The sequence below is a fragment of the Scyliorhinus torazame genome, chromosome 8 (genome assembly GCF_047496885.1).
Source record: "Scyliorhinus torazame isolate Kashiwa2021f chromosome 8, sScyTor2.1, whole genome shotgun sequence".
Taxonomy (NCBI): Eukaryota; Metazoa; Chordata; class Chondrichthyes; order Carcharhiniformes; family Scyliorhinidae; genus Scyliorhinus; species Scyliorhinus torazame.
Window position 1 is genome coordinate 186,709,304 of NC_092714.1, and position 25,130 is coordinate 186,734,433.

General features: G+C 48.9%; 1 protein-coding gene across 3 annotated transcripts in view; it reads left to right on the forward strand.

The window, feature by feature from the left end:
• LOC140428297 (uncharacterized) overlaps nucleotides 1-25,130 on the forward strand; it is a 64,917-nt gene that overhangs the window by 14,750 nt on the left and 25,037 nt on the right. The window contains exon 1 of one of the 3 annotated variants that reach the window (XM_072514615.1): nucleotides 6,022-6,095. The exons of the other annotated variants lie outside the window; for them this stretch is intronic. The gene's annotated coding sequence lies outside the window, so the exon portion shown is untranslated. Of the gene's footprint in view, nucleotides 1-6,021; nucleotides 6,096-25,130 lie in introns of those variants that run through there. 3 annotated transcript variants of the gene reach the window in all.

Here is a 25,130-nt window from a genome sequence, read left to right on the forward strand (position 1 = left end):
TACCTCTTGTACAGGTCCCACCCTTATTGACCCCCCTACTCTAATCTAAACTACTCCCCCCCCCCCACCCCCCTCCACCCCCCACCCCCGTCTACTGACGACTAATTTCCCACGAAGAAGTCAACGAACAGTTGCCACCTCCGGGTGAACCCTAACAGTTACCCCCGCAAGGCGAACTTGATTTTCTCCAAACAGGGAAAGCTAGCCATGTCCGATAGCCAGGTCTCCGATTTCGGGGGCTTTGAGTCCTTCCATGCTAATAGTATCCGTCTCCGGGCTACCAGGGAAGCAAAGGCCAGAACGTCTGCCTCTTTCTCCTCCTGGATTCTCGTGTCTTCTGACACCCTGAAAATCGCCACCTCTGGACTCAGCGCCACCCTTGTCTTTAACACTGTGAACATGACATCCGCAAACCCCTGCCAAAATCCCCTAAGCTTTGGACATGTCCAAAACATGTGGATATGGTTTGCCGGTCCTCCCACACATTTTGCGCACCTGTCCTCAACCCCAAAGAATCTGCTCATCCGGGCCACTGTCATGTAAGCCCGGTGAACAACCTTAAATTGCATCAGGCTGAGCCTGGCACATGTTGCGGACGCGTTGACTCTACTCAACGCGTCTGCCCATAGACCATCCTCTATCTCACCTCCCAGCTCCTCCTCCCACTTGTGCTTCAGCTTCTTGGTCTGCGTCTCCTCAGACCCCATAAGTTCCTTGTAAATGTCCGAGATGCTCTCTGGTCCTACCCACCCGCACCTGCAGATACCTGAATTTGTTTCCCCTCGCCAACCCAAACCTTTCCTCCAACGCCCTCATACTCGGAAAGCTCCCCTCTATGAACATATCCCCCATCTTCTCAATCCCTGCTCTCCGCCATAACTGGAACTCCATGCTCCCCGGGGCAAACCAGTGATTATCACAGATTGGGGACCAAACCGATGCTCCCACTGCTCCCACATGCCGCCTCCACTGGCCCCAAACTCTCAGGGCCGCCACCACCACTGGACTGGTGGAGTACCGTGCCAGCGGGAATGACAGAGGCGCAGTTACCAACGCCCCCAAACTGGTGCCCTTACATGAAGCCGCCTCCATGTGCACCCAAGCCGACCCCTCCCCCCCAGCCACTTCCTGATCATGGCTATATTAGCCGCCCAGTAATAGTTGCTAAAATTTGGCAGCGCCAGCCCGCCCTCACCCCGTCTCCACTCAAGCATTACCTTCCTTACTCGCGGGGTCTTGTCCGCCCAGACAAAGCCCATGATCACTCTGTTGACCCGCTTAAAAAAGGACCGCGGAATAAAAATGGGGAGACACTGAAATACAAATAGGAATCTCGGGAGGACCGTCATCTTCACGGTTTGCACCCTCCCAGCCAGAAACAACAGAAGCGCGTCCCATCTCCAAATATCGTCCTTCATTTGGTCCACCAGCCGGGCCAGATTCAATTTATGCAGCTGGTCCCATTCCCGCGCCACTTGGATACCTAGGTACCTAAAGTTTCCCTTTACTAACCTAAACAGCAGCTCTCCTAGTAGCCTCTCCTGACCCCTCACCTGGACCACAAACATCTCACTCTTTCCCATATTAAGCTTATACCCCGAAAACCGGCCAAATTCCCCGGAAGCTCTCATGATTTCTTCCAGCCCCTCTATTGGGTCCGAAACATACAGAAGCAGATCATCCGCATAGAGCGAAAAGCCTGTGCTCCACCCCACCCCTGCACCAGTCCTCTCCAGCCCCTCGAGGTTCGCAGAGCAATTGCCAATGGCTCTATAGCCAACGCAAACAACAGTGGGGAGAGGGGGCATCCATGTCTCGTTCCCCGGTGCAGTCTAAAATAGTCTGATGTAGTCCTATTCATCCATACACTTGCCACAGAAGCCTGATACAGCAACCTGACCCTGTCAATAACACCCCGCCCGAATTCGAACCTTCCATTACCTCCCACAGATAGTCCCATTCTACCCGATCAAAAGCCTTTTCTGCATCCATTGCGATCACTACCTCCACCTCCCTACCATCCGGGGGCATCATGGTCACATTTAACAGCCTTCTTACATTGGCCACCAACTGCCTGCCCTTAACAAACCCCATCTGGTCCTCCCCAATAACGTCCGGAACACAATCCTCAATCCTGGAGGACAGGATTTTGGCTAGCAACTTGGCATCCACATTTAACAAGGAGATCGGCGTGTAGGACCCACACAGCTCCGGGTTCTTGTCCCGCTTAAGAATCAGCAAAATCATTGCCTGTGACATTGTCGGGGGCAGCACCCCTCTTTCCCTTGCCTGAGTTGGAACTATGTTGCTCAGAGTACTTTCTCTAGCTTCAGAACTAACATTCTCATTTGTGCTCTGATTCAAATTATGAGCTGCAAGATTGTCTGACAAGATTTTCCAGTGTTCTTTTAAATTGTTCATTTCACCTTCCAAAACACATCTTTCCTCGACTAACTGACAATTTTGACTTTTGATTTCATCAGTTTCTGTTTGTAACTGTTGGTATTTGGACTCTGATTCACTATTTTTACATTGTAATTCACCAATTTGAAATGATTGTTGTTGAACTTTAAAGGTTTCATTTTCCAATAATGTTTTAATCTGGTCACATTTTTCAAGTTTAGATTTTGCATCTCGTAATTCTTCAACAACTGCGGCTAGTTGGTCTTTAGTGGACTTAAGGTCATGATCGCGTTTAATTTTTGCGATTGTCTCTTGTTGTCTGTGGAGCTGTGCCATTACTGCAAAAGACCATTTGATACGTTTTCCTCTACTTAAGCGTGTGGTTTTTCCCCATGCCCTCTTGAGGTTGTCAAGGCACCACTGCCCTTTGGGGATGTCATATTTGATTCAATGTTTGTGGCTACTTTAGACAGTCCAAAATGTCTATAAATCAAAGAGCTAAGATCTCTCAATATATCGTCAATAGAGACATCTGGTACAGCGCAACCTCCCTTGACAGTAGTGGGAAGTAGTTCTCTACCATTTGAAGGTTCTGAATCTATTTTAAGATTTATGTCCGCCATAAACTCAGCCTTACATCCAATTTTTTGGTCGCCAACCACGTTATGTGTAATCTTGATACACTACCGCAACTATTTACCTTTCAGCCATGCGTTATTTTGAGTTTAAACGCCCGGCACCCGGCTTCCGTTTAGGGCACGATCTTCGGTCTTCTGATTTCCTCCGATTCTCCCCGATTGTCTCCGACTCGTTACGATTTCTTCCGATCGCCGTCTCAGCGCTCCTCCCCTTTTCCGAACAATGCTAATTTGATGAGATCTACCTTGCGGATTTAGTGAAGTCTTGCGACACTAAAACTCAGTAAAAATTGGAGTTAAACTTCTCGGATGCAAACAACAAACTTTATTGCCTGTATTTGATTACAATTGAGAGAATCTTAAATCTATTCTCAATAAAGTCCGGCTAGTAAAAAGACTTAAAGAGAAGTAACTTATAAACAATTTAACTTTCAAAATAATACAGAAATGGTTTCTTGCTTACGGCAAAACAGCTTGCATTTACTTCAAGAGTTTGAGTGGAAAAGTGAAAATATAAAAATAAGGATAGCAAGTAGATCAAAGTATAGGATGATCCTGGATAAAGATGGCCGTACGGCCATTTTTAAGGAGAATCTTATTAGACTTTTGTCATCTATCTACACCTCTATGTCATCCTGATTGGTTTGGGTTAGAATCAAATACATTTGATTCAATGGTTAACTGTCAATCCTTAATGTGCAACATAAGTTCTGAATGTTTCATGTTTGAATATTTGTGTATATTATGGAATGCGATTCTGTGCTTTTATCAAAACTGGTTTCTACTGGTTTTCTGCTGACTTTGCTTTACCACATTATGAACAATGGTGCCTTCATGTTGCTATGATGCTTGCTTCGACCTTGATCTAGATTACTGGTACAGCTCATTTCTTAATGTCAAACTGACTTTGAAAATATGTTCATCAGGACAATAGCTTTTTCAAATTGCTTAGTGAAAATGTTGCTTTTATCTCCAATTAATTCATGCATGTGTCAGGCTTTTTGTGTCTCTGTTGAAGCTATGTGTTTTGTCATGACCTGAGGTTATGAGTGCTGAAATCCTTATTTTAAAATGGGTATTAAAACTGGGTCTTAATATTTACATTAAAATCCCACTGGTATAACCGTATGTATCAAGGTTCTAATTGCTCAGAGCCTACTTTCCTTTGAAAGGAACAGCCCTTGAACAAACCAAGTTCCTAATAGTTTTCTAAGGGCTATTGTGGCTGCTGGAAATCTGAAATGTACAACAAACTTTTGGAAATACTGAGCACTTCCAGCATTTTGTGCACTTATTCCTAACACCGTTTCTTCACTGATGCACATACAATAAAGAAAAACTGCACACTTCTACTTTCTTTCGTTTTTCAAACTCCTCTTTCAACATCATGTGACTTCTGAACTTTTCCATCTGTACTAGCTTGAGAGAAAAGCTACCTTGCACTTAAGGTGCTCCCACGTGCAATTATCTTGAAAGGGGTCACACTCTTACTCAGAGAGCAGAGCCCTCAAAAGCCTTGTGCCTGACAAGCATGTACATCAATGAAGCCAGCTCAATATTGCTCACTGTAGGCATAACCTTCCAACACAATTTTTAAATGCAAACCAGGACCATTCTGGGTCCCAACACCAATGATATCTAAGGGCAACCGTCCTGCATTCTCTTCCTCAATGAGGGTCTTGACAGCCATGGAGAAAAAAATCCAGTGTCATCACCAATTTCCCACCAAATGATCAGTAACTTAGTCTTGATCAGCTACTCATTGCTGCTGGGCATGTCGGTATGTGGTTCAGACCCCCCCCCCCCCCCGCCCTGGCAAGATCACTCAGAACCAGCAGCATATCACAGCGTCTCCTCAATGTGCAACTTTCAAAATTTCAACCGCAACTCCTCCCACAATCCCAAATCAGAGAGCAGAAGCACAAAGAGAAAATGATCACAGAGGAAGCAAGCATATTAAAATAACTTACTAAAGGATCCGTGGGAGAGCAAGGGTGGGGTTGGGAAGCAGAGCATGCCTTCAATTGCCACTCATTCACTTACTTTTGACCATGGTTCCCAGGGTGGTCATCCAAATTTAAGGCTGACCCTGCATCACAAACCCTCTGGGTGACCTCTGTGGACCCTGAAGGGTCTGCAAACTACAGTTTGAGAACCATTAGGCAAAGGGTGAAACCACAAACATAGTAGTGATTTGGAGCTGCTGGGCTAAAATTGATGAGGAGGGCACTGTCGGATACCATAACCACAGCACAGTATCAGGGAGCACATCCTCTAACTGAATGTCACTGAGAAGTATGTCTCAGACATCTATGCCCACCATAGATGGCTATCTATCCAAACTTATGTCAAATATTGTCAGCATTCTATGGCTGTAATGGTCAATGTGGACCTTAGATTACATGTAACATTGTGCATTAGATGACATCAGAGTCTTCTCGCAGTTTGCAGTCCACAGTTGAATCTGAGATGTTACCAAAGCTCTCTACACCGAGTGGAATACCTGTCTCTCTTCCCATTTGATGCAAGCTTCCCCAGTGTGCTGGAACCGTGAACATCTTCTGACACACCATTTTGTGCCTTTAGAAATTTGACATGTGCCTGAGAAATGGGTGTGGATCAAATTGTACAGTCCACTATTTTGACCTCCTAAGCCTTTGCACATCTGCATTATTCCTTTGGCCTATACCTTAATTAATATCACACACCACATTATATTTCATGCTGTTATTCTTTAAATTTATTTTATCAAATGATGATCTACCTGAGTCACAGATGAATTATGAATATTGTCATGCATTGAGCTGTTTTGGACACAATATACACTTTTATAACAGAGTATTTTTGTTGTGATTATTGTAGTTTTTTAGTTCAAGCAAATGAGGGGGAACTGCCTGATGACATCACATTTTCATTATGATATCATTGCATTTGAGGCATAAATTTTTAACTGCAATGAAGTCTCTACTCAAGCATGGAGGCAAATTTAATCTTCTCACAGAGGCCCATTAGAAAATTTGTTTTCCTTGAGATGCTATTCCTATTAACTAGCTGGTAAGTAAGGAAGGGTTTGAGGGTTCAGATAGCAGAGATTATAATTAATTATAAATGTTATGGCTATTCCGACAATGTACAGTTTAAGTTAACATATAATTTACGCTGATTAAAGGTAAGACACAGTTAACATAGAAGTATACATCAACATTTCATAGGATCCCTATTGTATGCATAAAGTAATATTTTATGGCAATTAAAACCTCAGTGAAAATATTTCAACTTTTAAAATATGAAAATACGTTGGGTGGGTTTCTCCATCGGCTCAACACCAGAATCGGGAAATTCAACTGGGCGTAGAATTCAGCGCCAGTGGAAATCGAGGTTGGCACCAGGTGCCCGACGGAATGCCATGCTCTGGTGTGTGGACAGCGGCGTGAATGCATTCTATGCCGCACACACTGTAAATGCCCTTGGCTTTTCATTAACAGGCCCATCCCGGTATTCTCCAGGTCTCCCGCGAAGCTCCACCTCCACCAGGAGCAATTACTGATGGTGAGGTTCACTTGTGGTTTTAAAAATCGGGAAACAGGCACAGTGGCTGCTGAGGGAGAGAGTCGAGGTAGGACATGTTCCCAGATGTGTGACCGTGGGCTGCCGGTTCTGTCACTGGCATGGCTGGCTTGGGGGGGAGGGCGTCTGTCAAGACCCGGGGGCAGTAGTGGCAGTGATCAGGGGATAGGCCATGGCATCGGGGTGATCCCAGGACTGTGGTCCAGGCACAGACCGCCATTGCCACAGCCTGCAATATATTAATAATAATGAAGCCATCCTGCTGCATACCCACTGACTGCCCACCGTGGCCTGTGGCCACCCATCAACCCCCTCCCGCAGCCAGCTGAGCCTATCTCTCAAACCCTTCTGATAGAGCACTGAGGCAAGTTCAAATGATTGTCAACAGGTGTTTATTGTGAACAGGTGAACATGTATCTACAGGTTTGTGCCCTCGCCCCAGCACTATTCTGTGTGCTGTACCCATGCCAAATTACTGCTGTCTAACTTTCGGACCTTACGGGCCCTAACCCTACGTCTAGGTGGATCCCCAGGCGGTGCATCAGGGGTGAAAACGACCTGCTGCGATTCCTGCCCTGTGACCTGGGTCCCCTTTGAATCATAGAATCGTTATAATGCAGAAAGAGGCTATTCGGCCCATCGAATCTGCTCTGACCATTTTAAAGACCGCCCTACCTGGGGCCAATCATCCATCCAATTCCTGCAACCACATCCTAAGGAGTAATCCACATAACCTGCACATTTTTGGACTTTGGGAGGAAACAGGCGCACCCAGAGGAAAACCACACGAACACAGGAGAATGTGTAACCTCCACACAGACAATCACCCAAGATCAAACCCAGGTCCCTGGCACTGTGAGACAGCAGTGCTAACCATTGTACCACCATGCCATTCTTTTGGCATCCGTCCTCTGGAGTGACCAGGCCTGGATGGGCTCGGCAGTCTCTTGGGTTCCCAGGTATTGTGCCCATCGGATGTGGCAGGGAAGGGGGGGGTCCCAGGCTCTGCGGTATTCCTTACGGGGGTCACCGACACAGGCTCCGTCACCACCTCCTCCCTCCGGGTGCCCGATGGCCCTCGGGCTACTCCTTGAGACGGGCGTGTGGCTGGAGCGAGGTCTGTGGGCTTTCCTGTCACCTGGCACTACCAGTCCTGGAGGCCTGCTCTCGTCTCAACCAAGGTCTCACTGCTCACAACCATGGAGCTCACGAAACTGAGGCCAGCCTCCCAGGCTGTGATTGGTGACAAAGACTCTGTCAGTACTGGCAACAGTATTTCCGTATGAGTATTGGTGATCTGTACGAAGTCCTCGGAAAGTATCTGGAGGTTTTCCACGAGGGTCTGGGAAAAATGAAGGGGACCAAAGCAAAAATTTATGTTGACCCAGAGGCCCAGCCCAAATATTTCAGGGGCTGGCCGGTCCCATATGCCCTGCTTACGAAGGTGACTGGAGAACTTGGGCATCATACGGCCGGTCCAGGTTGTAAAGTGGGAAGCGCCAATGGTCCCTGTGTTTAAGCCGGACAAGCTCATCCACCTGTGTGGATTATAAAATGTGAGTAAACAGGGCCTCACTGTTGGACCGGTTCCCCATGCCACGCATAGAAGATCTGTACACATATTTGGTGAAGTTTGATATGAGCCATGTGTGCCTTCAGTTGGAGTTGGACGCGGCATCAAGGAAATATTTCAGCATCAACACCATAGGAGGTTGTACAGTACACCCGGCTTCCATTCGGGGTGTTGTCAGTGTGTGTGATTTTCCAGCGGGTAATGGAAAACATCCTCCAATAACTTCCCTGGGTGGCTGTCTACCTAGATAATGTGCTTTTTACAGGAGCCACCTAGGAGGGAACACCTGGGCACCCTGGAAAAGGTCCTGCGATGGTACTCCGAAGAGGGTGTCTGCCTGAAGAGGGGAAAGTGCATCTTCCAGCCGAAAGAGGCCACATACCTTGGATATTGCGTCGATAATGATGGGTTGCATCCCGTGGAGAAACAAATCCGGGCTATCAAGGGAGTCCCGACACCTGAGAAGGCGACGGAGCTGAGGTCGTTTTTAGGACTTGTCAATTATTAGGATATGTTCATCCCAAACCTCGCCACCTTGTTGGCACCCCTGCACCCGCTATTAAAGAAGAACCAGAAGTGGGCATGGAAAGTACCGCATTTGCCAGAGTGAAGCGGCAATTGTTGTCCAAGCTGTTGACAGAATATGATCTCTCAAAGCCACTTGTCATCACATGTGACCCTTCTCCATTTGGCATTGCGGCAGTGTTGTTCCACCGGTGGGACAATGGGACGGAACCGCTTACTCGTTCAAAACCCTAGCCGTCGCAGAGCGCCGCGATGCGCAAATTGAGAAGGAAAGACTGCCATGATATTCACAGTACAGAAATTCCACCAGTATGTCTATGGGCGTCATTTCAAGGTGATCATGCACCACAAGCCATTAGTTGACCTCTTTAAGGAAGACAAGATGATACCATCAAAAGCTGCAGCCAGAATCCAATGATGGACACTGCTGTTGACGGTTTATGAATATACTTTCAAACATCGTCCAGGTGCATGGATTGCACATGCGGATGCCCACAGCTGACTCCTGCTGCCTGTAAACCCCTGGTCCCCGCCAGTAGTGGATGAAGTCATTGAATTTTATGGGCACCCTACCTGTGACAGCCGCATGTGGGCCCAATGGGTCCCTATGTTGCGAAATTGCATCAGGTCGTCCGATATGGTGGGCTGCAAGGAAAATTCCCAGCAGAAACTCAGTGTGGAGTGCGGCATCATTCTGTGGGGAACCCACATAGTCATTCTGCGGCCAGGTAGGTGCATGATCTTGCAGGATTTGCATTACGGAAACCCGGGTGTTTCCAAAATGAAGATGCTCGCAAGAAGTTGTGTGTGGTGGCCAGGGCTCGAGGGTGACATCAAGCGAATAGTACAGCAGGGTATGACTTGTCAGGAACACCAGAAGCTCCCTCCGTCAGCCTCACTCCACCCTTGGGATTTTACATGACGCCTCTAGTGCGCTTGCATGCTGACTTCGCCAGGCCTTTCATGGGGGTCAATGATTCTGCTTCTTATATATGCCCACTCAAAGTGGACAGATGTGCCCCAAATGTCTTGCATCACCTCGCAAATTACCATGGAGATGTTGAGCCAATTCTTTAGCACCCATGAGATCCCAGAGGTGCTTGGTCACGGGCAATGGGACCCCCTTTACCACCGAGGAATTAGAGGTGTTTATGCATGTCAATGGGGTGAAACACTTCCAGACTGCCCCGTACCATCCATCCTCCAATGGTCTGGCTGAGCAGGAACAGGACATGAAGAAACAGACTGCAGGTTACACTGAAACAAAGCTGGCATGTTTTTTTCAAATTATCGAACGATGCCGAACATCACAACTGGAGAAACGATGGCAGAATTGCTGATGGGCCAACACCTCCGGACCTGCCTGAGTTTAACATTCCCGAGTCATGGCAGAAAGGTGGAAAGGAAGTAGGACCTCCAGAAGAGGTATCATAATCACCAAACAAGTGACAGAAGTTTTAAAACAGGGGACGCTGTTCACATTCGGAATTTGCGGGTGGCACCCAATTGGTCCCAGAGACTATGGTGGAGAAAATGGGGCCAGTTTCATTCACAGTCAGGACTAGAAAGTGGACCGTGTGAATGCACGTGGGCCACCTCAAGGGCAGGGAGCCCATCCCATTGGAAGCCAGGCCAGATGAATCTGTACCTGGACCACCCTTACTTCCATCCTTTAGTCAGGAAGCGCTTCCCACCAGGGATCGATGCCCAGGCTAGCAAGATGTGGATGACTCGGTATCAGATATGGACACAAAATTCTCAGTGCTCTCGGAGGATGTGACAATCAGAGATGGGGCACTGCCAGAGACCTTTCGGTGTTCTGTGCGAGAAAGATACTCCCTGACACAATACACCCCCCCCCCCCCAACGCCGCATCCCCGATCTAGCCTCACTGCTGCTAGAAGAACAGCCACAGGTAGTTCAAAACTACCCACCGGAACTAACAATCACCCAGTTCCCAGTACAGGCTGTCTTTTATATGGCAGATTTACGAGCCCTAGCTGGGCAGGACTCCTCCCACTAGCGGGGACTCCATGAATCCCACAGGGTGATCAATTGAGGAGTCCCCGTGGGTCTCGTAAGTGTTATTCCACCACTCATCAGTCCATGCCTGAATGTTATCCAGGTCTTACTGCAAATGGGCCTGGACTGCATCAGTATCTGGAGAGTCATGAATGGTGCTGAACATTGTGCAATCATAGCAAATATCCCCACCTCTGACCTTACAATGGAGGGAAGGTCATTGATGAAATAGCTGAAGATAATTGGGCCTTGGATACTACCCCGAGGATGTAAAATGGACAAGAAGTTAAAATGAGGCAGAAAGTAAAACAAAAACAGAAAATACCAGACAATCTCAGCATTACTGACAGCATCTGTGGAGAGAGAGGGAGCTAAACTTTTGAGTCTGGATGAATCTTTGTCAAAGTTGGAGAGAATTGGAAATAGGATCAAATGTATCCTGTTGTGTGGGGGGGAGGGGGGTGTGGAGGAGTGGGGCCAGATAAAGGGCCAGCGATAGGTGGAGATTCACAAAGATGTCGTCGACAGAATGACAATGGGAATGTACATGGCGGTGGTCAAGGCTAAGAAGGGTGCTGACAGTGGCACATTAACAAATAAGAATTTGTTAATGGCAGAACATAGGTAAGCAGTGTATCAAAGGACAACTAGGAACAGGGAACAGATGGCCCAGGTGGGGTGGAGGATGAGGGGAGACAGTGGTGAGGGAATAATGGGGGAGAGAGAGGAAGATTTATTTGGTGGTGGCATCATGCTGGAGTTGGCGGATCTGGCGGAGGAGAAATGAGGGCATTCATAACCGAGGAACAAAGCAATGGCTGAGGAACTAAATTCATACTTTGATTCTGTCTTCACAAAGGAAGACATGAATAATGTACTGTACAAATTTCAGTAATTCAGAAAATTAGTATTCGTTAAAACAATGGTTTGGGGGAAATGAATGGGATTGAAGGCAGTAAATCTCCTGGGCCTGATAATCTTAATCTTCTTTTAGGGAGAGGTGGTGGCATAGTGGTATTGTCACTGGACTAGCAATCCAGAGACCTAGGGTAATGCTCCGGGAACCCAGGTTCAAATCCCGCCACAGCAGTTGAGGAAATCTGAAGTGAAGAAAAAAAACCTCAGGAATTAAAAGTCTAATAATGGCTATAAAACCATTGTTAAATTTTGTAAAAACCCATCTGGTTCACTAATGTCCATGAGCGAAGGAAACTGGTCTGGCCTATAGGGGAGTCCAGATCCACAACAATGTGGCCGACTCTTACCTGCCCCCTCAAGGGCAATTAGGAAGGGGCAATAAATGCAGGTCCAGCCAGCGATGCCCACATCCTATGAACAAATGAAACAAAAATTTAAAAACTAGAAATAGTAGATCCATTTTCCAAAATTATTTGGACTCTAGAATGGTTCCTACAGGTTGGAGGGTAGCTAATATAACCCAGAAATTCAAAAAGGGAGGTAGAGAGAAAACGGAACTAGACCAGTGAGCTTAATGTCGGTATTAGGGAAGTTGTGAAGTCCATTACCAAGGATTTCATAGCATTTGGAAAGTGCTATAATCAGACAAAGTCAGCATGGATTTATGAAAGGGAAATCATGCTTGACAAATCTATTAGAGTTCTTTGAAGATGTAACTGGTAGAGTTGATCAGTGGATGTGGTTTATTTAGCCTTCCAGAAGGCTTTCAACAAGGTCTCATATAGCAGATTTCTTATTAAAGTTAAAATGCATGGGATTGTGGGTAGTGTCTTGAGATGGATAGAAAGCTGGTTAGCAAGCAGGAATCAAAAAGTTGGAATAAACGGGTCCTTTTCCGATTGGCAGGCAGTTACTAGTGGGATACCGCAGGGATCTGTGCTAGGACCCAACTTTTCTTATTATATATTAAAGATTTGGACAAGTGGACGAGGTGTATTATCTCCAAATTTGCAAATGATACAAAGTTGGGTGGGAGAGTGAGCTGTGAGGAGGATTCAGAGATGCTTCAGAGGGATTTGGACAGGCTAAGTGAGTGGGCATATGTATAATGTGGATAAACGTGAGGTTATATGCTTCGAAAGCAAAAGTAGCACGGTAGCATAGTGGTTAGCACTATGCTTCACAGCGCCAGGGTCCCAGGTTCGATTCCCGTCTTGGGTCACTGTCTGTGTGGAGTCTGCACATTATCCCTGTCTGCGTGGGTTTCCTCCTGGTGCTCCGATTTTCTCCCACTAGTCCCGAATTCTCCCTCTGAGTACCTGAATAGGCACCGGAATGTGGCGACTACGGGCTTTTCACAGTAACTTCATTGCAGTGTTAATGTAAGCATACTTGTGACAATAAAGATTATTATTATAAAATAGGAAGGCAGATTATTATTTAGATGGGTGTAAATTGAGAGAGGTGGATACTCAGTATCCTTGTGCATCAGTCGCTGAAAGTAATTACACAAGTACAGCAGGCAGTAAAGAAGGCAAATGGTATGTTGGCCTTCAGAGCGAGAGGTTCTGATTACAGGAATGTGTTTTACTGCAATTGTATAGGGCATTGGTGAAGCCACACCTGGAGTATTGGGTGCAGTTTTGGTGTCCTTACCTGAAGAAGGATGTTCTTGTTACGGTGGGAGTGCAGCGAAGGTTTACCAGGCTGATTCCTGGGATGGTGGGACTGTCATATGAGGAGAGACTAAGTCGGTTAGGATTATATTCATTGGAGTTTAGAAGAGTGAGAGGGAATCTCATAGAAATATATAAAATTCTAACAGGATTAGACAGGGTAGATTCTAGAAAGAATGTTCCTGATGGTGGGGGAGTCCAAAACGAGGGGTCATAGTTTGAGAATAAGGAATGAACCTTTTGGGATTGAGGTGAGGAAAGGTTTCTTCACCCAGAGAGTGGTGAAGCTGTGGAATTCATCGGCACAGAAAGTATTTGAGGCCAAATCATTGTGTAATTTCGTGAAAAAAGAGGGGTGGTTTAGCTCATTGGGCTAGACAGTTGGTTTGTGATGCAGATCAAGGCCAGCAGCGCGGGTTCAATTCCCGTACCAGCTGGGAATTCTGAATTCTCCCTCCGTGTCCCCGACCAGGCGCCGGAATGTGGCAACTAGGGGCTTTTCACAGTAACTTCATTGCAGTTTGGGGCTGTTTAGCACAGGGCTAAATCACTGGCTTTGAAAGCAGACTGAGGCAGGCCAGCAGCGCGGGTTCGATTCCCGTAACAGCCTCCCCGAACAGGCGCCGGAATGTGGCGACTAGGGGCTTTTCACAGTAACTTCATTTGAAGCCTACTTGTGACAATAAGCGATTTTCATTTTTCATTTCATTGAAGAAAATAGATATAGCTCTTTTAGCTAAAGGGATCAAGGGTAATGAACTTGATGATCAGCCATGATCATAATGAATGGTGGAGAAGATTCGAATGGCCTCTTTCTGCTTTTATTTTCTATGTATGTTTCGATGTAGGATGATTCTTTGAATGTAGAGGCTGGCGTGGTGAAAAATGAGGACATGAGTGTAGTGATATGCATAAGCAATTGGACATATAAATATGTTTGGCCTCCGACCACGAGGTAGCAGGCAGGTTAGGCCATGTGACACTGCAAGCTAGGGGGAGGCAGTAGGAGAAGTTGTTGTGGTAAAGTTGTGTTTCTGATTGTTCCAGTTTGTTAGTATTAGTTTATAACCCAGTTTGTTCTACAATAATAAATTCGACTAGTCTTAAACTAGATGTTCTTTGGTGCGCTGACTCAATCATTGTTCATGCACTAGAACATAACATGGTACCAGAAGTAGTGATCTACGAACTGAAGATCTGAAGTGTGAACATTTGAAAGACAGTCTTCAAATTCTGAAATGGTGCTACAAAAAAACAAAAACAAACGGCGAACATCGAAAGAAATTTCTCAGAATGCTAAAAAGTTAAAAGATGATGGAAAGTTTGAAAACACCTCAGTATCTTCAAATAACTGGTAATGTAGATGGCAATTGGCGTGCATTTAAGCAACAGTTCACATTGTATGTGGCAGCCTTAGGATTACAAGCACAACCAGATGAACTAAAAAACAGCGTTATTGTTAACTGTAGCATGTCCCCAGAAGAAAGTGATTTACAACACATTTGTTTTCGAAAGGGAAGAAGATGGTCAAAGCTTCGATGCTATAAGAAGTTTGATGATCATTGTACTCTGAAAAAGAACATAACTTTCGAGCGGTACATATTTAGAACACGCACACAGAAGGCGGGCGAGTAATTTGATAACTTTTTTACCGACCTCAAGTTGAAAGCACAAACTTGTAAATTTGCAATGTTAAAATCTCAATGATTCAAAATCAGATTGTCTTCGGAATTAATAATGATAAGGTGCATCAACGTCTCTTATGGGAGAATGAGCTTCAGTTAGATGACGCAATTAAGACTTGCCATGCGGGTGAATTAGCTGTGCAGCATATAAACACATTGAGTGCACGGAGTTTTAGCGTGAAAATTGGGAGCGATGCCGACGACATTGATGTGGTGTCTGCAGCAGTGGCCATTTTAAGCGTTTGCCAGAAGCAGCCACTACGTGTAAAAGATGTGGAAACGGACACCTACCGAGGCAATGTCCAGCATATGGGAAAATTTGCACAAAGTGCAAAGGCAAAAACCAGAGACACTACCAATGTCAGATGCAAAGTCAAAACTGATTGTTGCAGAAACAGAAAAAGATAAAGTTCTGCAAATGGTAATACATAATCTCAAGAAAAGATGGCCGAAAGGTTCAAGCGCCAAGTATCATAGTATACAATCAGAGCTAAGTGTACCAAATGGTTTGTTAGTGAGACAACAGAGAATCATTATTCCACAGTTTGTGCACAATGAAATACTGCAAAATATTCATAAGCGTCACCTTGGGATCGTGAAATGCAAGAGAATAGCATGAGATACGGTATACTGGCCAGGAATAAAGATATACAGACAATGTGGAAAAGTGCCCCACTTGTCAATGATACCAATATAGACAAGCAAAGGAACCAAATGGGGATGGGCAAAATTGTGTCATTTCCTTGGCAAAATGTGGGATAGACTTATTCTACCTTGATGGTAAAGAATATTTGATAATAGTCAAACTACGATTCAAACTATCCTGAATTGGCGCTGTTGTCAAGCTAATTGTGTTATTATGCACACAAAAGCTTTTGTGAGGGCCACAAAGAATCCAGCACGAGTTTGTAGAATAGAAAGAAATAACTTTATTTACAATTACATATATATACACAACGGGAGCAGTACTCCCTTGCTGCTCACTCCTCTCTCTAGCTGGTTCCATACTGGCCAGCTCTATTTATGCAGGGACTCTGCTAATGATTTCTCCACCCCCCTCATTGGGGAAGCTCATACTCCTAAGGATTGTGGGATTGCCATTAGTCCCCAGCCAGTGGTAAGTAGGCAGGTTATAACATCCCTCCCCCCGAAAGTCCAAGGAATCCACCAAAGACCCTGGCGAAGGAGGGCGTCGGACTCGTTTTGCCACAGGCCGGACACCATTTACATGAGGCGCTGGATTGAGCGGCGTGTAACGAGACGGAGAACAGCGCTTCCGTGATGAACGGCGTATCGATTGTACATCCATAGCCCATGGGACCTAGCCCCCTCTGAGGCATCCTGTGTCTCCATCTCGGCGTCGGAGTCCACTGCCTCCGTCATCTCGGCGTCTCTATCTCCACGCGGTTCTGCAACGAACTGTGCAGGCTTTGAGTGCGGCGCCAGAGGAAGATCATGAGGAATGTCTGGTCTCTGTGGCAGTAGAAGTGAGCTCCGGGGGCAGAGAAGAAGCGGCCTTCTGGACCGAACATGGTCTACGTGCTTGCGCTGGAGACGACCCTGGGCTTGCACCTGGTAAGAGATAGGGCCCATTCGGTGAAAGATAACGCCAGGGACCCACTGGGCACCACTAGCAACATTTTGAACAAACACTGGGTCACCAGGTGCAAACTGCCAAATCTGCCGATACCAAGAAAGGCCATGTCCCTGCCGGTCTTAAGTGCGGCGTATTTTTGCGCCAATGTCCGGGAACACCATGCTAAGGCGGGTGCAAAGTCTCCGGCCCATTAGTAGTTCCACGGGAGCTACCACAATCACCGCATGTGGAGTGGTCCTATATGAAATCAAAAAACTAGCCAGTCTCGAGTCCCGAAGACTGTTTCTTTAGGCCCCGTTTGAATGTCAGCACTGCGCGCTCCGCCAACTCATTGGAAGCCAGGTGGTATGGAGCGGTGCAGATGTGGCATATGCCGTTCATCTTCATGAACCTCACAAACTCCTCACTTGTGAAAGGAGTGCCATTGTCCATCACCAGCACCTTGGGGAGGCCATGCGTACTAAAAAACAAATGCATCTTCTCGATAGTTGCGCAGGACGTTGTGCCTACCATCTTATGCACCTCTAGCCATTTAGACGGGGCATCGATTAATAGAAGGAACATGGATTCTTGAAAAGGGCCGGCGAAATCTGCATGCAAGCGCGCCCAAGGCCGCCCTGGCCATTCCCAGTGATGTAGGGGCTCGGCCGGCGGAAGCTTCTGATGCTCCTGGCAAATGGAGCAGTTTTGGCCTTCTCAATATCGGTGTCGAGGCCTGGCCACCAGCATAACTCCAGGCCTACATTTTCATTTTGGTCACACCCGGATGCCCATTGTGCAAGTCCTTTAGTATCAGGTTCTGTCCTTTTTCCTAGACAATCACACGCATCCCCCACAAGAGGATACTGTCTTCCACGTTAAATTCTGACAGCTTGGAGTAAAATGCCCGCAACTCACATGGGAGCTGTCTATGTTGCCCACCATACAGGATTATGTGCCGAACCTTTGACAGGACTGGCTCCGTCTGGGTCCACTCACGGATCTGCAATGCGTGACAGGCAAGGAGTCCATAAAATTCTGGGTTGCAACCACCTCTCCGGTTGTGGGGGTCGACATGAGGCCGGTCGACAAAGGCAATCGGCTCAGCGCATCGGCATTCGCTATCTGGGTCCCTGGTTTATGCTCCAGAGAATACTCGTAGGCAGCGAGCAACGAAGCCCAGCGCTGGATCCGTGTGGAAGCAGTGGGTGCTCTTGGCTTATCCTCGTCGTAAAGTCCCAGCAGAGGCTTATGATCAGTCACGATAGTGAAGTGGCGGCCATACACATACTGGTGGAAGCGTTTCACCACAAAGACCACCGCCAGGCCCTCCTTCTCGATCTGCATGTACTTCTTTTCCACTGCAGTCAATCTGCGGGAGGCGAAAGCTATCGGCGCTTGGCCACGTTCTTCATCTTGTGGGGCAGGACGGCCCCAATACCTTATGGGGATGCATCACACGTGATGAGCAAAGGCTTTCCAAGTTCATAGTGGATTAGTAACCTAGGCGACGACAATTGCTGTTTTGTCAGTCGGAACACGGTTTCTTGCAGCTGACACCAAACCCAGGTGTGATTCTTCTTTCGCAGAAGGTACAACCGGGCCAGCGTAGTTGCCAGATTGGGGAGGAACTCCCAGTAATAGTTTACGAGGCTGAGAAAAGAATAAAGATGCGAAATGTCAGTACGGGCAGGGGCCTGTTCAATTGCACACACCTTCTTTGTGACGGGGTGCAAACCTTCGCGGTCCACCCGATAACTTCCTTCGCCTGAAAGACTTTGTACGACGTTAACGGACTCCAGCCTCTGAAAAGCGTCTAAGGGCAGCCTCCAAATTTTCCAAATGTTCCTGCTCCAACGTCCCTGTAATCAAAACGTTGTCTAAGTAGACAGCAGCACAGGGTAAACCTCTCAAGATGCCTCCCATGATGTGTTGAATGATAGCGCAGGCAGAGGATACCCTGAAGGGCAACCGTGTATATTCATACAGGTCCCTGTGTGTATTAATAGTTATATATGCCGGGAGGCAGGTCCCAGCTCCAACTGTAGGTAGGCGTGACTCATATCTAATTTTGTGAATGAGAGTCCGCCTGCAAGCTCCGTGTAGAGATCTTCTATGCGGGGCATTTGATATTGGTCGAGCCGGGAAGCCGTATTCACTGGCAGTTTATAGTCGCCGCACAAGCGAACTGTGGCACCTGGCTTCATTGCAGGTACAATTAGCGCAGCCCAGTCAGCGAAACGGACAGGCCTGATAATACCCAAGGACTCCAAATGAGTGAGCTCCCCTTCTACCTTCTCATGCAAGGCGTAAGGCACCGGCACGCCCGGAAATAGCGCGGCGTGGCTCCTGGTTCGAATTGGATATTTTCTCCAAACCGGGCTGGAATACATCTGGGTACCGTCCCAGTACCTCAGTCAACCCTCCAGAACCTGTTTGAAGAATGTGCTGCCACTGCAGCCACAAATGGTGCAATCAGTCCCGACCCAACAGGCTGGGCCATGGCCGTGCACCACGATAAGTGGGAAATGCCCCTCCTGGCGTCCATAAACAATGGGGGTCATTGTAGTTCCAGCAATGACCAATGGTTCCCCCGTGTCGGTGGCCAACCTGGCCTGTGTTTCAGTTAATGTAAGGGTCTGTATACCCTGCTGGTGTGGTCGAATGTCCTCCTGAGGACATGGAGACGGAGGACGACTTCCTGCAGCTGCATTGTGTAGCAGCTCCCCTTGTGGTCCCCATTATGGTGACAGTACGGGTCAATGATCCCCTGAATGAGATGGAGTTGGACACTGGCGCAGTGGTCTTCGCGATCGCCCAGATGACATTCGACCACACCAGCAGGGTATACAGACCCTTACATTAACTGAAACACAGGCCAGAAGGAGAAGATGGAGGATCTGGAGAACCGCTCCAGGAGACAATATTTAGGAATTGTTGGGATGCCAGAGGGTATCATAGGTAGTCAAAATACTGGAGCAACTGATGGTTGGAGAGGGGGCCTTTGACCAGGCTCTGGAGGTCAATAGGGCGCACAGGGCACTGATGAGGTAGCCGCAGGTGAACGAGCCGCCGAGGTTGATGGCTCAATCGAGGCTACATCGATTCCATGACAAGGAAAAGATTTTGCAAAGGGCCTGGCACACGAGGACGTGCACCTGGGAAGGTAATGAGCTCCAGGTATACCAAGACCTGGGTGCGGAACTGACCAAGAGGAGAGTCGGGTTTAACCGAGTACAGGCTGCCCTCTTCAAGAAGGGGGTAAAGTTTGGGATGCTGTATCCGACCCGTCTCTGGGAGACTTACAACAGCCGTGAGCATTATTTTGGGACCGCAGAGGAGGCAATGGAGTTTTTGAATGACAATGAACTGGCAGGCGGGGGAGGACATTGAACTCTGGAGGAAGTTTGAGACGATATTGTTTCTCTCTGCCTTTTTGCTTTATTGTTGGTGGGTTGTTGGTCAGGGAAAAATCTCTCTTTGAGATGTTTTTTGAGGGTGCTGTGGCAGAATGCCAAGGGAGCGTGGAGGGTGAGTGCACTTTTTTCCTATTTCATTGTTATTTGCGCTATGGATGTGTGCGAGTGGGTGGGGGGGGGGGATCAGTGGGGGGTAGAAGGTATGGCACCATGGGCGGCGGCTGCCAGGCTAGCTGGGTGGACTATTTAAAGGGATCACAGTGGGGGATGAGCAGGTGGTGAGTGTAATAGAGGGGGATGGGAGTGTTTTGTTTAAGGGGGTCCGGGGGGCTGCTGACAAAGGTGAGGTAGCTGTGGTGCAGTAAGAAATGAGTTGGACATCCGAGGGTGGGCCAAGAGAGTCGTGTGATATGGTCTGGGGGATGACTCAAGAAGGGGTATGGATCCACGGACCAGAAGTGAGTCGAGAAGGAAGGAGCTGGTTGAGCAAGAAATTCTTTGTGCGCCACAGGTGACTATGGACGAGGTAAAGGGGTGGCTCTACCAGCCTAGTGGTCTATGGAGCAGCAGGTGGCTTCTTGAATGAGAAGTTCAGCCTGGTCGGTGGACACCCCGCCCCCTCCCCGCCAACACCACTAGTGTAGTTTTACTCTCCTCTACACCTTTTTTCATCAAAACATCCACCCAACAAACGTGGAAAAGGATCGAAAAAACCTCCTCGAGCGGGAGCTGCCAAATGTGCGACCACTTACTCCATGGCCGCCAGCGGAAGACTTAATGATCATCATTCGTCTTTTAATTCCATATTTTTAATTGACTTCAAATTTTGTGGTGGGACACAAAACCCTGGTCCCAGATCATCAGCAGGAAAGCAAAGCAGAGGCTAGGGCAGACATAGAGGCCGCAGTGCCGGCAGCAATGGCCAAGGCCCTGGCAGAGGTGCAGCACGCCCTGGGCAGAGCAAAGCAGAGAGCAGAGGAAGCCCAAGAGGAGAAACTGGAAGCCCAAGAGGCGACCATCAAGGAGCTGGAGAAAGCCACAACTGACATGAGCGACCGGATCACGGCCCTGGAGAAGGAGGTGGCGAGACTGGGCACAACACAGGGGAGCCTGAAGGGCAGAGGGGGCGATCAGGAAAACCGAGAAGGCAAAATGTCAGGATAGTGGGCCTACCAGAGGGGATCGAGGATAGAAGCCCCACAGCATACGTGACCGAGATGCTGGGCAACTTAGTGGAAAGGAAAGCTTTCCCCAACCCACCAGAAATGGACAGAGAACACCGGTCGCTCCACCCGAAGCCCAAGGCAGGGGACCACCCGAGAGCAGTTATAGCTAAACTGCACCAGTACAAAGACAGGGAAACAATCCTGCGCTGGGCCAGGACAAACAGAACGTGAAAATGGGAAGGACGCTTCATTAGAATTTACAAGGACATTGGGGCAGACCTAGCCAGGAGATGGGCCGAATTCAATAGAGTGAAAGCAGCTCTTCACAAGAACGAAGTGCGTTTTGGTATGCTGTACCTCGCGAAATTCTGGGTCACATACCAAGAAAGAGGATACTTCTATACAGCCCCCGCCGAAGCAAACAAGTTTGTCGAGGAACACGGGCTGGAGAACTAACAGCTGGCAAGGGGCAACAACACATCGACCGGGGGGGGGGGGGGCGGAGGCAATGCCAGCCCCCCGCCCCCACCCCCGCCACAGCGAGCGCACCCTGAACAAAAAGCAAACCGCTGCCCGAAGGACCGCTTCAGGTGGGAGACCAGGCCCCAGCACGAGGGAACGAGAGTAGCGGAGAAGGGAGGGCAAGCAAGAGGAGTGCAGGGTAGGATGGGGGAAGAGCGGGCAGAAAACCGCAGAGGCCGGGCAAGGGAGAAGGCGCCAGGCAGGGTGTGGGGGGACCCTGGGTGTTAGAGGCAGGAGAGCAAACAGGGATAGGAGCAGGGGAAAGAGGGACAAAGGAGGGTATATGGGAGAGGGGGGGGAAAGTGGGGGGGGGAAGAGAGAGACCGGGGTGGGGGGGAGACACAGGGAGGGAGAGACCGGGGAGGGGGGTGGGGGGACACAGGGAAGGAGGGACAAACAAGGCTAGAAAAGGAATAGCAATAGGGCCACAACCAAGGGCTCGAAACAGGGAATCGCTGCAAGCACCCACCCAGTACGGTCTCTGGGTGAAGGGAGACCCCAGAGTGCAGGGGACTACCGGCGTGGCGGACACACAGTAGGCGGCCATGTCGGGTGCCCCCTGGACAAAGGGAATCCCCGGAGCGCAGGGACCCGACCGCATGGAGAGAGCAGTGACAGCGGCCATCCTGGACGGCCCCCTAACAAAGGGAAACCCCGGGAGGGCAGGGATGCGTCCACCAGGTAAGTATGGTTAATCCCACAGGTGCGAGGGGACAGAAGCCCCCCACCGGGATCGTCACCTGGAACGTAAGTGGACTCAACGGCCCAGTGAAAAGATCCAGAGTCCTCACCCACCTAAGAAATATGAGGGCCGACAGAGTCTTCCTCCAAGAGACACACCTGAGAGAGCAGGACCGACTGCGGCTAAGAAAGGGCTGGGTGGGACAAACCTACCATTCCTGCTTTGGGACAAGGGCCAGGAGGGTGGCAATACTGATCGACAAGAGGACGATGTATCGGGTGACAAAGACGGTTACGGACCCAGGGGGACGGTACGTCATGGTCAGCGGGGCCCTGGATTGGGCACCGGTAGTACTAGTTAACGTATACGTACCCAACTGGGACGACACGAGCTTCATCAAGAAGACCATGGCAGAAATCCCTGACAAAGCAATGCACCAACTAATCATGGAGACGGGGGGGGGGGGGGGGACTTCAACTGCGTACAGGATCCAACGACAGACAGATCAAACCCCAAAATGGGGAAAACCTCAAGCATGGGAGCGGTGGACCCCTGGAGGTTCGCCCACCCGGTGGAGAAGGAGTTCTCCTTCTTCTCCCCAGTACACAACGTATACACCAGAACTGACTTCTTTGTGTTGGGAAAAACGGTGCTTCCGGAGATAGATAAAGTGGAATACTCCGCAATTGTGATATCAGACCACGCTCCACACTACATGGACGTGAGGCTGGAGACGGGCAGGGCCCAACGCCCCACATGGAGGTTGGACATTGCCCTACTAGCTGACAAGGAGTTCAACGAAACATATGGCGGGCCATAGCAGAATACACGGAGAACAACCAGAACGGGGGGGCTCACCCTCCACATTCTGGGAAGTGCTAAAGGCCGTACTAAGAGGGTAAATCATCGCTTTCAAAGCGCGAAGAGATAGGGAGGAAAGGGCAGCTAGGGAGCAGCTGGTCGACTCCATACTGGAGGTAGACTGTAAATACTCCGAGGCCCCGACCGTAGAGCTCCTGGCGGAGAGGAAAGATCTACAAAGGAACTTTGATCTGCTCTCCACCAGGAAAGCAGTGCACCAACTCCGCCAGGCACGTGGGACCTTATACAAACACGGAGACAAAGCCAGCCGCCTGTTGGCACACCAGCTGAGAAAGCAGGCAGCCACCAGAGAAATTTCACAAATCAGGATACTAGAGGCACACTAGAAACAGAACCAGAAAAGATCAACAAAGCCTTCAGGGCCTTTTACCAAGGGCTGTACACCTCAGAGCCCCCAATGGGAGAGTCCGGGATGACTGGACATACCAGTCATGGGGGAGGGCAGAAAATGGACCTGGAAGCACCACTGGCACTGGGAGAGATCATGGACAGCATTAGTTCCATGCAGGCGGGGAAGGCGTCGAGACCAGACGAGTTCTCGGCGGACTTTTACAAAGAATTTGCGACAGCACTGGCCCCGCACTGCGGGAGATGTTCACAGACTCGCTGGCTCAGGGCACACTGCCACCCATGCTAGCACAGGCCTCAATCTCACTGATACCTAAGAAAGATAAAGACGCAACGGAATGTGGGTCATTCAGACCCATCTCACTGCTGAACGCAGATGCCAAAATACTGGCCAAGATTCTAGCCAAAAGGCTAGAGGACTGTGTGCCAGAGGTGGTCGCAGAGGACCAGACGGACTTTGTCAAAGGTAATCAGCTTACTTCCAACATTAGGCGCCTGCTGAGCATGATAATGACCCCATCCGGGGAGAGGACACCAGAGGTGATCGTCTCCCTAGACGCAGAAAAGGCCTTCGACAGGGTCGATTGGAAATACCTCATAGAGGTACTGGAGCGGTTCGGGCTTGGAACTATGTTCACCTCCTGGGTAAAACTCCTATACAACACTCCCATGGCGAGCGTACGGACCAACAACACAAACTCCCAATACTTCCCAGCTGCACAGGGGCACCAGACAAGGATGCCCACTGTCCCTGCTGCTGTTCACTCTAGTGATCGAGCCACTAGCAATTGCACTCAGAGCAGCAAAAAGCTGGACGGGGATCCAAAGGGGTGGCAGAGAGCACAGAGTCTCACTCTATGCAGATTACCTGTTCCTCTACATCTCGGACCCACAAAGCAGCATGGACGGAATCATCGCGCTCCTGGAAGAGTTTGCCGCCGTCTCGGGCTACAAACTCAACATGAGCAAAAGCGAGATCTTCCCGGTACACCCACAAGTAGGGGGGGCAGCACTAATGGGACTGCCGTTTAAACAAGCCCGACACAAATTCCGCTACCTGGGGATCCAAATAGCCCACGACTGGAAAGGGATCCACAAATGGAACCTCACCAGTCTGACAGAGGAAGTAAAAAAGGACCTGCAAAGATGGAACACACCCCCACTCTCCCTCACGGGGAGAGTCCAGACGATCAAAAAATGAATGTACTGCCCAGGTACCTCTTCCTGCTTAGATCCATTCCGATCTACATCCCCAAGGCCTTTTTCAAAGGACTAGACAAACTAATCATGGCGTTCTATTGGGGATAAGAATGCTGGGATCCCAAAGAAGGTCCGACAAAAGACAAAATCCAGGGGAGGGGGGGGCGGCTAGCCTTCCCAAACCTACAATTTTACTATTGGGCGGCGACGGCCGAGTGAATAAGAGGATGGATCAAGGAGCCAGAAGCCGAGTGGGTGCGCGCGGAAGAGGCCTCCTGCATGGGCACCTCCCTCCGGGCCCTCGCCACGGCGGCACTCCCATCACCAC